General features: G+C 42.5%; 3 non-coding genes across 3 annotated transcripts; all 3 read left to right on the top strand.

Annotated features, from left to right (window-relative positions):
• The first annotated feature begins 4,388 nt into the window (after nucleotides 1-4,388).
• trnav-cac (transfer RNA valine (anticodon CAC)) lies at nucleotides 4,389-4,461 on the top strand. The gene has a single exon. It is a non-coding gene; the product is annotated as a tRNA-Val (tRNA).
• A 1,630-nt stretch (nucleotides 4,462-6,091) lies between these two features.
• trnav-cac (transfer RNA valine (anticodon CAC)) lies at nucleotides 6,092-6,164 on the top strand. The gene has a single exon. It is a non-coding gene; the product is annotated as a tRNA-Val (tRNA).
• A 1,631-nt stretch (nucleotides 6,165-7,795) lies between these two features.
• Nucleotides 7,796-7,868, top strand: trnav-cac (transfer RNA valine (anticodon CAC)). Its single transcript has one exon. It is a non-coding gene; the product is annotated as a tRNA-Val (tRNA).
• The last annotated feature ends 6,042 nt before the right edge of the window (nucleotides 7,869-13,910 follow it).

Below are 13,910 nucleotides of genomic sequence, written 5' to 3'. Positions count from 1 at the left end.
GACCATTCAGGTGCTCTCACTGCGGGACTGGGTTCAGGTGGTTGTCTCAACTCACTGCGCACAAGCACAGTCACACTGGGGAGACGCCGTTCACCTGCTCTGTGTGTGGGAAGGGATTCACTCAGTCATCCAAACTGCTGAGACACCAGCATGGGCACAGTGATGAGAGGCCATTCACCTGCTCCATGTGTGGGAAGGGATTCACTCAGCAATCACATCTGCTGACACACCAGCGAGTTCATGCAGACGAGAGACCTTTTAAATGCCCAGACTGTGGGAAGTGTTTTAAAAGCTCCCAGGACCTGATGTCTCATCAAAGTGTTCACACTGGGGAGAGGCCTTTCAGGTGCTCTCACTGCGGGACTGGGTTCAAGCGATCATCTCAACTCATTGTACACCAGCGAATTCACATTGGGGAGTGGCTGTTCACCTGCCCTGAGTGTGGGAAGGGATTCACTCAGTTATCTACCCAGCTAACACACCACCGGGTTCACACTGGGGGGCAACCATTCATCTGCCTTGAATGTGGGAGGGTTTTACCCAGTCATCCAACCTGCTGACGCACCAGCGAGTTCACACTGGGGAGAGACCATTTACATGCTCTGAATGTGGGAAGGGGTTTGCTTATTTATCTACACTGCAGAGACACCAGCAAGTTCACAAGTAACGACAATGGTTGGATTTTGCTGTTAATCACATTCAGGACTGAATTATGTGTATTGGGGTCTGTTTCTGATGATATTAATAAACTTCAGCCCAGTTATTCAGGCTGATATTGTAGATAAAGGTCAATTAGATTAGCTTTGTGTTAAACACATAGTGTCTTGAGTCTTTTCAATATTTCTAACCCAAGTTAGTTCCTTCTGAAGTGCACTCTCTCACCCCTGTCCCCTCCATCCTCACCTCCAACAACAAGTGTGAGGAGCACATGGAGCTTCTTTGTCACTAAGATTGAGACAATCTGATCAGCTGCCTCTGCTGCTTCCTTCCCTCCCTCATCGGCAGTGGCTGTGATTATTTGAATTAGATTTTTACATAATCACTCGGTAAGTGATCGGGTGTCACTGAACATTTGACAGAAAATTGTTCCATTATCATTCTCACAGTGACTGTATATTGCAGACCAAGTGATTCTATCTACACCAGCCTTTCTGGAGAAGATCACCAGAGAAGAGTGAAGGCATTACAGTCCACAACCCAGCTCATAGTGGTGCACACATCTGATAAATCCAATTAAAATGCAGAGTATATAGGTCTGCTACAGGTTTATCGATATACGTTGATTATCAATCATAAGAAATAGGAACTAGAGTTCCTGGGTCCCCTGTTTGAAACCAGGCAGAAGCATTATCAAAACATATTTTAAGTGTGAGCAATAATTCATCTTTATTGTTAAATATTAACTGTATGTAATACCTTACAGCCATGAGACATTAGCTCTTCCCCTCTACAGTCTGTACACACTGAAACTAGACAGAATCTTCCACTTGTTCCCATTTCCAGTCCTGATGGTTCAGAAAGCTTCCCTCAAACCTGCACTTGCCAGCTGACTTGTGTAAGATTATTAAAGGCTCCTGCAGCATGATCTCCATCATGAACAGTCGGTCAAAGCTACATTTCAGACAGGGCAACAAACCCATCAACGATTCTGTCTTCCCTGCTCCGTAGTGAGTGAGACAGGGAAAAGCAGTAGGATTTTGCCCCACCCTCTCCAATTATCTACTGCAAACAGAAAACAGTGACAGCAACTTCAATCAGCGGGTTACTGCCCATCCCTGGGATGCAAGATACTCCAATACGGGTCAAACCTCCTAATACACCAAGCACAGATTCAGATTATTAACTTTAAACATTGCTGCTGTTTTCTGGAGTGAACCCCAGCTCTCCATTCCTCCAGTAGTGTCACCGCATTTAAACGGAGTCTATCTCCATCCCGCTTTGTTAACATCACAGTTGTTGAGTTAGGAATGAAAACTGCTCTTTTCTTCACTGGAAGAGTGGGAGAGCAGTTTGTAGGCACGGGTCTGATATGCAATGAATGATGATTGAATATTTTTAAGGCAGAGGTGGATAGATTCTTGTTAGGCAAGGGAATCAAATGCTATCGTGGTTAGATGGGAATTTGGAAATCGAAACACAAGATCAGCCATGACCTTATTGAATGGCGGAGCAGGCTCGAGGGGCCGAATGGTCTACTCCTGTTCCTATTTCTTACGCTCTTATGACAGTTTAAAAGTGGCAAGTTCCACTCAAGCCCCTGCACCAACAGAACTGCTCAGAGCCACAGAATTAGAATAGTCACTTCCTGGAGGGCTGATAGCATTGGGTCCACATCCGATGGGATCAAGTTGAGAATGGTCTAATTCATAAAATTACAGGAGGGAAATTAAGGAACTACACCTGAAATTATCCAAGTCACAGTGAAGATTTCTTTTCCTGTGTTACTTGTGTGGCTTGTTCAATGAAATGTTTGTCCCGGGTAACGGAGGGGAAGGATTGAGAGTTTTCAGTGTGGGACAGAACTGAGAGCAGAGAGAACTGATTGATACAAAATGGCATCATCATCCCTTTTGTGCTTTTTTCATTCATTCATGGGATGTAGGCAGTACTGGCTGGGCCAACATTATATTGGCTATTCCTAATTGCTCTTGAGAACCGAGTGGTTTGCTCAGCCATTTCAGAGTCAACCACATTATTGTGCATCTAGATTCACATGCAGGCCAGACCAGGTAAGGACAGCAGATTTCCTGAAGGACATTTGCGAATCGATGGGTTTTTAATGACAATTGATGGTTTCATCATTTAGACTTTTAATTCAAATTTCACCACCTGCCATGGTGGGATTCAAACACTACCCTGGGCCTTTGGAGTACTAGTCCAGTGACAATACCAGTCCGCTGCCCCCTCCATCTCCCCTGCCCCTCCCAACCTATCACATACCTTCCCTTTTGTTCTTTCCTCCTCTCCTCTATCTGTTTCAAACCTGTTACATCTCTAGCATTTACCAGTTTTGATGTAGCATAGTGGTATTTTCACTGGACTGGTATTCCAGAGACCTAGGGTAATGCTCTGGTGGTCCAACCATAACAGATGGTGAAATTTTAATTCAACAAAAATCTGGAATTAAAAGTCTACAAAACCCCATCTGGTTCACTAACGCCCTTTAGGGAAGGAAATCCGCTGTCCTTACCTGGACTAGCCTACATGTGGCTGACTCTTAACTGCCCCCTGAAAAAATGGGCAATTTAAGGATGGGCAATAAATGCTGGCTTAGCCAGTGATGCCCACATCCCATGAACGAATGAGGAAAAAAACCATTAACTCTGTTTCTCTCCCTGCCTGCTATTTCCAGCTTTTCCTGATTGAAAAGGCAGGAATCACTCTGTAAAAAGAACAAAAGGGAAGATCTGTGATAGAGAGCGAGGCAGGATGGATTAACTGACACAAGAATGATGGACGGGGCAACACGGAGCTGGTGATGGTGGACCCGGGTGGTTCGGAGTCAATGCTTTCTCCATCACGGCCTGGGCTCGATGGCCGGTGACCAAACGTTAACTAAACAAACCATTTTGTGTGAGAAACCTGTCGGCAGTGTCAGTGAACTGAAGGGCAGTAACGGGTAAAGAGATGATCATCAGTGATTTTGAAGGCTTGCTTGTCAGCTTCCCTGGTCAGTCCAACCATTGGAAACCTCCAAATATTCTGGCAGCTCAGCACTGCCCTGTTTGCGACACAAATATTTATCCTCTGTAAGATTCCGGTCCAGGAACAAAATTATTTCAAACCAAATGAATTAAACGAACAATTGAAGCACGTGATCTTGGCAGGGCCCTGTTAAACTCCGGATCAAACATTTTCCTCTGTAATATCGCACCCTCGATTGAAGGGCTGTGGAGCAAAAGTAATAAGATTGTAAAAATACTAAGGTTGAAAAAGTAACACTTTCGCAAATTCGATGAGATCAATTGTATAATTACATCATGTTCATCTGGCGAAGTATATTAGGAACCCAAGTCCAAATCGTCATGTGAACCTTGTGAATTAAGGCAAACCAGGCATGGATTCTGCAGAAACGACTTTTTCAAAAGGGAATTCAGCAATTTAATGAAAGGGAGGGAAAAACTGGTTCATTAAGAGAGAGAAGCAAATTGCGATTAATTAGTGTGCTCGTTTAAAAAGGGGCCTCGGATCGGATGTTGGAAGGGCCTCTTATGCCTTTGCATGAATACATGGCGCTAGGCCATTTTATGATGACATTGTTACATCAGTCTCGCTGCAGCGTTCCTGAGAATCGCAGCTGTATTTCATTTCTCCGCAACAGAGACTCAGATTGCTGCAGCGTTGCAGCGCAGTTTAGCATTCCGGACAGGCTCAGTAGCAACACAGCAGTTTCTGTAGTGTAGTGGTTATCACGTTCGCCTCACACGCGAAAGGTCCCCGGTTCGAAACCGGGCAGAAACATTATTAAAACTTACTCATTAAATTGTGAGGATAATTTGCATCGTTAAAGCTTACCTGCATCTCCAATGTTGCAGGCATAATGCATTTGCTCTCACCGAGGTCATAAAACACGTGCAGCAAAATCAGAATACCCGCATAAACTCAGCAGGCCGGGCAGCATCTGCGGAGAGGAACACAGTTAATAAATAGAAAAGAGGTGAAATATAAAAGATATATGCGATTTTATATTTCACCTCTTTTCTATTTTTACTTAGGTCTGTTGAAGAGTCATACGGACTCGAAACGTTAACTGTGTTCCTCTCCGTAGATGCTGCCAGGCCTGCTGAGTTTTTCCAGGTATTTTTATTTTTGTTTTGGATTTCCAGCACCCGCAGTTTTTTTGCTTTTATCTGCAGCAAAATCAGTACGTCTTTCGATGCAGCTTAACAGTTACTCACCATGTCAAAGGTGTCTCATTGTAACGTGTGCTCACAAAGACAGACAAAGAGTGATCAGATCTAATTAACGCATCATTCTCAAGCCTGTTCCCCATAAAATTATTGGATTTTGTTTAAAAGCTAATTGTGGTCTATTTCAAATGAGCACCATATGATTTGCATTCCCTGTTGACTGACATTCTTTCGTCTATCAGTCATGTTTGCAATTCGGGGCTGGTGTATATTTCAGAGAGTCTCAATTCAGACGAAGGCATCAATAACAGATAAAATATGAATATTAAATATAGAATAATGGAACAAATACTGAGTTTCTTTAATTTCGTCTTCCAAGGATGAGAAGGATGTTTCTAATGACTGAGCAGAAAGCATTGCACCCGGAGACATTTGCTGGACGGACACGTCTACATTTTGAAATTCAAAACAAGCTGAGGCACCAGGGTGAAACCAACAGTTGCCTCCCTGCAACAAGTGACATGGACCCTCAGTCCAACCATTGGAAACCTCCAAACCTTCTGGTAGCTCAGCACTGCACTGTTTGTTCCACAAATATTTATCCTCTGTTAGATTCCGGTCCAGGAACAAAATTATTTCAAACCAATTGACGTAAACGAATAATTGAAGCACGAGATCTTGGCAGGGCCCTGTTAAACTCCGGAACAAACATTTTCCTCTGTAATATCGCACCCTCGGTTGAAGGGGTATGGAGCAAAAGTAATAAGATTGTAAAAATAGTAAGGTTAAAAATAACACTTTCGCAAGTTCGATATCAGATCAATTGCATAATTACATGTTCATCTGGTGAAGTATATTAGGAACCCAAGTCCAAATCGTCATGTGAACCTTGTGAATTAAGGCAAACCAGGCATGGATTCTGCAGTAACGACTTTTTCAAAAGAGAATTGAGTAATTTAATGAAAGGGAGAAGAAATAGATCATTTAGAGAGAGAAGCAAATTGTGATGAATTAGTTTTCTCGTTTAAAATGAGACGTGAGTTCGGATGTTAGAAGGGACTCTTTTGCCATTATATGGATACATGGTGCTAGGCCATTTTATGATGACATTGTTACATCAGTCTCGCTGCAGCGTTCCTGAAAACAGCAGTTGTATTCCATTTCTCCGCAATATAGACCCAGATTGCAGCTGAGTTAGAACGCAGTTTAGCATTCCAGACAGGATCATTGGATCCGTGGCAGTTTCTGTAGTGTAGTGGTTATCACGTTCGCCTCACACGCGAAAGGTCTCCGGTTCGAGACCGGGCAGAAACATTATTAAAACTTAACTATTAAATTGTGAGGATAATTTGCATTGTTAAAGCTTACCTGAATCTCCAATGTTGCAGGCATAATGCATTTGCTCTCACCGAGGTCATAAAACACGTGCAGCAAAATCAGAATACCTGCAAAAACTCAGCAGGTCTGGCAGCATCTGCGGAGAGGAACACAGTTAATAAATAGAAAAGAGGTGCAATATAAAAGATATATGCGATTTTATATTTCACCTCTTTTCTATTTTTACTTAGTTCTGTTGAAGAGTCATACAGACTCGAAACGTTAACTGTGTTCCTCCCCGCAGATGCTGCCAGACCTGCTGAGTTTTTCCAGGTATTTTTATTTTTGTTTTGGATTTCCAGCACCCGCAGTTTTTTGCTTTTATCTGCAGCAAAATCAGTACGTCTTTCGATGCAACTTAACACAGTTACTCACCATGTCAAAGGTGTCTCATTGTAACGTGTGCTCACAAAGACAGACAAAGAGTGATCAGATCTAATTAACGCATCATTCTCAAGCCTGTTCCCCATAAAATTATTGGATTTTGTTTAAACGCTAACTGCGCTCAATTTCAAATGAGCACCACATGGTTTGCATTCCCTGTTGACTGACATTCTTTCGTCTATCAGTCATGTTTGCAATTCGGGGCTGGTGTATATTTCAGAGAGTCTCAATTCAGACGAAGGCATCAATAACAGATAAAATATGAATATTAAATATAGAATAATGGAACAAATACTGAGTTTCTTTAATTTCGTCTTCCAAGGATGAGAAGGATGCTCCTAATGATTGAGCAGAAAGCATTGCACCCGGAGACATTTGCTGGACGGACACGTCTACATTTTGAAATTCAAAACAAGCTGAGGCACCAGGGTGAAACCAACAGTTGCCTCCCTGCAACAAGTGACATGGACCCTCAGTCCAACCATTGGAAACCTCCAAACCTTCTGGTAGCTCAGCACTGCACTGTTTGTTCCACAAATATTTATCCTCTGTTAGATTCCGGTCCAGGAACAAAATTATTTCAAACCAATTGACGTAAACGAATAATTGAAGCACGCGATCTTGGCAGGGCCCTGTTAAACTCCGGAACAAACATTTTCCTCTGTAATATCGCACCCTCGGTTGAAGGGGTATGGAGCAAAAGTAATAAGATTGTAAAAATAGTAAGGTTAAAAATAACACTTTCGCAAGTTCGATATCAGATCAATTGCATAATTACATGTTCATCTGGTGAAGTATATTAGGAACCCAAGTCCAAATCGTCATGTGAACCTTGTGAATTAAGGCAAACCAGGCATGGATTCTGCAGTAACGACTTTTTCAAAAGAGAATTGAGTAATTTAATGAAAGGGAGAAGAAATAGATCATTTAGAGAGAGAAGCAAATTGTGATGAATTAGTTTTCTCGTTTAAAATGAGACGTGAGTTCGGATGTTAGAAGGGACTCTTTTGCCATTATATGGATACATGGTGCTAGGCCATTTTATGATGACATTGTTACATCAGTCTCGCTGCAGCGTTCCTGAAAACAGCAGTTGTATTCCATTTCTCCGCAATATAGACCCAGATTGCAGCTGAGTTAGAACGCAGTTTAGCATTCCGGACAGGATCGTTCAAACCGTGGCAGTTTCTGTAGTGTAGTGGTTATCACGTTCGCCTCACACGCGAAAGGTCCCCGGTTCGAAACCGGGCAGAAGCATTATGAAACTTACTCTTTAAATAGTGCGGATGATTTGAGTCGTTGAAGCTTACTTGAATCTCCCATGTTGCAGGCAATATTTGCTCTCACGGAGGTCACAAAATGAATGCAGCAAAATCAGCACGTGCTGAGATTCCATGACACGCTTGAGTGGATAGATGTTCGTATTTCACTGCGCACACATATTAGCAGCTCGTTTAGTCAACAAGATAAATCAATGGATCTTTCGATGCAGCTTAAATAAGTTACTCACCATGTCAAAGGTGTCTCAGTGTAATGTGTGCTCATAAAGACAGACAAAGAGGGATCAGATCTAATTAACGCATCATTCTCAAGCCTGTTGCCTGTGAAATTCTTTTATTTTGTTGAAATGCTGACTGTTGTACTACATCTCAAATCAGACCCATATCAAATGCATTACCCGGTGACTTACATTCTTTTGTTTGCCAGTCAAGTTTGCAATTCGATGCTGTCTATTTCAGAGAGCCTCAAGTCAACCAAGGGCATCAATATCAAATACATTAATACTGAATGGTGAATAAGGTAAAAAATTGCTGAGAAAAGTTTGTTGAATTTCTTCTGCTGAGGAGCAGAAGTGTGTTCATAATAATTGAGCAGAAAGCATTGCTGCCTAAGACATTTGCTGGACCGAGCCTTCTGCATTTTGAAATTCAAACAAACTGAGGCACCAGAGTTGTCTTCCTGTAACAAATGACATGACCTCTCAGTCTAACCATTGGAATCCTTCAAACATTCTGGTAGATCAGCACTTTTTCCTAAACAAATATGTATTCTGTAAGATTACCTTCCCAGAACAAATGCATTTTAAACCAAATGAACGAAACAAACTATGCCAGCCTTTGATCTTGGCAGGGCTCTTTTGAACTGTAACAATGATTTCCCACTGTGATATAACACCCTCGATTAGCCGTTTGTGGAGCAAATGTAATTAGATTGTATAAATCAACTCAAAAATAAGGAGATGTTTGATCAGAAAAATAAGCACTTTTGTCAATTCGATATGAAATCAATAGAAAAAGTAAATAATGTTCATATGCATAGCTATGTAAGAAACACTAGTCTAAATCTTCATGGCATTGGATGAGGGAAACAGTGTTAATTAAGGTAAACTAGGCATGGAATCTGCAGAATCTCCTTTTTCAAAAGGGAATTGTGCAATTAATTGATATTCAGAATAATAACAGGTTTACTAAAAGAGGGAAGGAAACTGAGATTAATTCGTTTGCTCTTAAAAAAAAGCTGATCGAGACAGGATTATGGCAGGGCCCCGTATGCCATTGAATGGATACATGGTGCTTTGCCGTTTTATGATTACATTGTTATATGAATCTTTCTGCAGCATCCCTGATAATACCAGCTGAATTCCATTTCACCGAAACAGAAACCCAGAGTGCTGCTGCATGACAGCATGGCTTAACATTCCGGATAGGCCCTGGTCAGTCGGACAGCTCACCCTTCATTCTCCCCTAATTCCGTTTCCTAAAGAGTTTGTAATTATTCATAGAACTGGAGACTGGGTTTCCCGTTTTGGTTCCTCCTCCATTTTTCCACCTGCCAACTAACAACATTTCCCAAAATCTCGCCACAATGTTCCGCCGTGCACCATGTTCACGGGTGAACACATTCAGTTTTGTGGAGAGACTTTAAAAGCTGGGATCGTTTTCTTTAGAGCAAAGCAGGTTAAACCTAGTTTTCATGATGGTGTTTAAAATTATTGGGCTGAGGAAGGGATCGGCGGCTGGCGGTTTGATAGAGCAGTTAGGGAGAAACTGTTTCCACTCTCGAGGGTCAGTCACCAGAGGACTGGGGTTTATGATAATTAAATAAAGACAGGCTTGCATTTACATAGCACCTTTCCCGACCAGCGGACGTCTCAAATCGCTTTCCAGTCAATGAAGGACATTGTGTAGTGTCGTCATTGTGGCAATGTCGGAAACACGGCTGCCAATCACCGCTCAGCAAACTCCCACAAACATTAACGTCATGATGAGCGGAGAATGTGTCTTTGTGACGTTGATTGAGGGATAAACATTGACCAGGAAGCGGGGAGAACTCCCCTGCTCTTCTTTCAAATAGGCTCATGGCATCTTTTACATTCTGGCGCCTACATCCCGTTCATGTCTCTTTTTTCCGTACTGAATATGAAAGGAGGGATGTCACCAGACCTGCACCGAGTCGTGGCTTCCTCGGTTCCCTGGTAGTTTTTCCTCTTCCTCTATTCTGAAGCCCGATACAAAGTGAACCTGTGGCATATCTGCCATTTCCTCGGTTTCAATTACAGTATCGCTTGTCTTGCTAGTCTTTAGGAGCACTCATTGCTATTAGCCATCTTTGAGACGGGGAGTAAGTATGTAAACAAACTGCTAATAGGTCTACCGAGTGACAGTTGAAAATGGTTCATAAACTTTACTGTTTCGTGTGTGATGAAATGTGCTTGTTTTTCGTTTGTGGGATGTTTTTCAGCGCTTCTGGAAGAGCAATTGCCACGTGGCCGTACGATACTGTATTTAATATTTAACAACACAAGTGAATTATCGAACTTCTCTTCACATTTACATGTACAGGTTTTGATAATGTTTCTGTCCAATTTCAAACCGGGGTCTTTTTGTGTGTTTGGCGAACGTGATAAGCACCACGCTACAGAATCACTGCGCTGCCGAAACCCAATGGACCTGTCCGCAATATTAACCTGCGCGGTCAAGCAGCAGCACTTTGGGCCTTTGTTTGGAAGAAATGGAATTCAGCTGCTACAATCAGTAATTCTGGAACCAGACAAATTTAGCAATGTCATCTTAAAATGACACAGCGCATTAGGAGACAATTCGGCCCATCGTGTCTATGTCAGTTTTTTACAAAGAGCTTTCCAATTCGCCCTAATTTCCTTCTCTTTTTCCATTACCCTGATTTTTCTCCCTTTCCAGTTCCCTTTTGAAAACTCTGAGAAACAATATTGAAAGAGGAGCAGGAGTTTCTGCAATGCCCATGCGCACTGTGTGATCATTAACAAAGGTTCCCAGACCCAAAGACATCAAGAGTTGGACTTTAGATTCCGAAATAGTTTTTGAAACAAAAAATGTATTTACGCAGCTGATTTCATACCGAACTTTCCAAAGAGATTGATTCAGATCAAGCATGTCCTCGTTTTTCTCAGTCGCTCTATACAATCTAATTCCTCTTGCTGTACAAACTGTTACAGAGACAGTTATAGAAAAGAGGGAAAGGTTTGCTGCAGCTACACAAAGCCCTGGTTAGGTCACACCTGGAGGACTGTGGATAGTTCTGGGAACGGCACCTTATAAAGGATCAGTATTTGCCTTGAAAGTTTCAGAGGAGCCGCATTGATTCTGTTGGTGGGTTTGGAAATTGAAAGTTGTCCATCCGCAGCTTGTGGCACTATTTCCCCTCACTGTTCACGTCATGTTCATGTCGAACACACTCGATGCTGTTATTGGCTGAACAAGTCTTCTGTGTTGTAACTAAACAGGCTGTTATTCAGCGCTCCCGCTCCTGCCGCCCGGGTTTGGCCCTCATCAGGGAATGTTGTTTTCTTGTTGCTGTGTGAACTGTCACAATGAACTGATCCCGGAGTCTCTTTCCTCCGGTATCTATAAAACCCGTCACTTCTCTTCCTTCATTCTCACTCTTTCATTCCAAGTTTGAGTCGGTTCTCCTTTCGGGTTCTTCAACAAATCCATTTGGACGGACAAGTGGCAGCTGAAATTTAATGTCCGGAAGTGTGAAGTGATTCATTTTGGTCGGAGAGGAAACAGAAAATTAAGGTTCCAATTTTAAAGAGGCTTCTATATTGCACAGCGAGTGGTTCGGATCTGGAATATATCAATTCGGTTCAGTTCCACGAGGGGGTGGACGCATTTTACCATCGCAAACTTCATTCACATTAGTTGTGTAGCTTCATATTAAAAAGGTTCAGGGAGAAAAAGCAGGTAGGGAAGATGCAAGAGGAGATTGTTTCTTTTTGTATGTTTTTACATTGGAGGCCGTTCAGTTACTGAGCGTTACAAAGTGGACGGCGATTGAAATTTCCAGTCAAGGCAATGACAATTTTAGACGTCGCAGTGGCCGAGCGGTCTAAGGCGCTGGATTTAAGTTTCGGTCTGTGTGGAGGCGTGGCTTGAAATCCCATCGCTGCCAGAGTTTCAGACTGTCCGTATTTTCAATCAATTTTGCCATACCCTTCAGTCATTGAGTTGGTGAGGGCTGCAGCACAGAAAAAGGCCCTTCGGCCCATCGAGTCTGCGCCGGTCAAACAAATACCTAATTATTCCAATCCAAATACTTCTTAAATGTTATGAGGGTTTCTGCCTCGACCACCCTTTCAAGCAGTGACTTCCAGATTCCCACCACCCTCTGGGTGAGAAAATTCATCCTCGCATCCCCTCTAAACTTCCTACCCTTTACCTTAAAATCCGTCCACCAAGGGGAAAAGTTCGTTCCTGTGGGCCCTATTATGCCCCTCATAATTTTATGCACCTCAATCATGTCCCTCCTGTGTGCGCTCGGTGTGCAGTGCTCCATTCTGGCGGAAAGATCGAGGAGAGGCAGCAGAAATTGCAGGACAGCCAGGAATAGATGGGGCTGCATTTCTTCATTCCTTTCTGTAACCCCTCTGTCGTTTTATGTACAGAACATTAAAAGGTACATGGCGACGATGTACGGAACTGACTTGCTTATGTAATGGGTTTGAAACCCTTTAGAGTTCCCTGATACAGGTGAAAATCCGACATTTTGAACCTGCAATCTACATTTAGTAGTTTACATGTTCCTGTTTTAAGAATGAGTTACAGAATTGATTATCTATTAAATGGATTAAAAAACCTTTCAAACGCTTCCCGGTATTTTTCATTTACGTTCATCTGTTGGCATACACCAAATTTGCAGTTGGAAATGGAACAAAAACGGAGCCAATTTGGTGACATCCTTGCTTTCTGGATGTTTGTCTCTCCTTATGCCGCTGTCACTATCGGTGTCTATGTCTGTGTGTGTTTCTCTGCGTGTGTCAATGTGATTCAGTTCCCTGAGGGGGATGAATGCATTTTTACCATCATAAACTTTACTCACTTTCGTTGTGCATCTTCATAGTAAATGGCACAGAGAATAACAGTAGGTTTAAAAGTTGGAAGAGGGCCTTAAGCTTTCTGGCGCTGTTGGCGTAACCTATGGTTAAAATAGTGGACTTATCAAACCAGATGCTGTGAGTTCGATCCCTGCTGGTGCCTGTGGATATAGTTTAGCTGATGGAAGCGGTGGAAATGTAAAGTGTGGGGAGGAGTATCTCGGCTGTGAAGAGATTTAGACACGTTAGGGTAACAAGGATAGAACATGGGAGAATACTTTCCAGATGTGCAAAGCTATTAAGAAGGTCTGACAGAAATTGAAAAATGCTGAACTACTTAGGCACAACAAGTAATTAGGAAAGCTAATAGAATGTTATCATTTGCTGTGAGGGGGAATTGAAATAAGAAGGTTATACTTCAGTTGTACAGGACAGTGATATCAGGAGTACAGTGTAGAGTATTAGCCTCCTTATTTAAGGAAAATGTAAATGCGTTAGAAGCAGTTCAGAGAAGGCTTACTGAACTAATACCAAGAATGGGCGGCTTGTCTTATGAGGAAAGGTGGCAGGCTAGGCCTGCATCCGCTGGAGTTTAGAAGGCTAAGAGGCGACTTGATCGAATTCTTTCAGATCCTGAGGGGTCTTGACAGGGTGGATGTGGAGAGGATCTTTCGTCTTGTGGGAGAATTTAGAACCATGGGTCACTGTTTCAAAATAAGGGGTCGCTCATTTAAGACAGAGATGAGAGAAGTTTTTTTCTCAGAGGGTCGTGAGTACTTGTAACTCTCTCCTTCAAAAGGCAGTGGAAGCAGAGTCTTTGAATATTTTAAAGGCTGAGCTAGATTGATTCTTGATCAACAAGGGGGTGAAAGATGATCGGGGTAAGCAGCAGGTTTCAATCAGATCAGCCGTGATCTTATTGAATGGCGGAGAAGGGCCGAGTGGCC

Source organism: Cetorhinus maximus, chromosome 23 (genome assembly GCF_964194155.1).
Source record: "Cetorhinus maximus chromosome 23, sCetMax3.hap1.1, whole genome shotgun sequence".
Classification (NCBI taxonomy): domain Eukaryota; kingdom Metazoa; phylum Chordata; class Chondrichthyes; order Lamniformes; family Cetorhinidae; genus Cetorhinus; species Cetorhinus maximus.
This window is presented reverse-complemented; position numbering and strand designations above follow the sequence as displayed.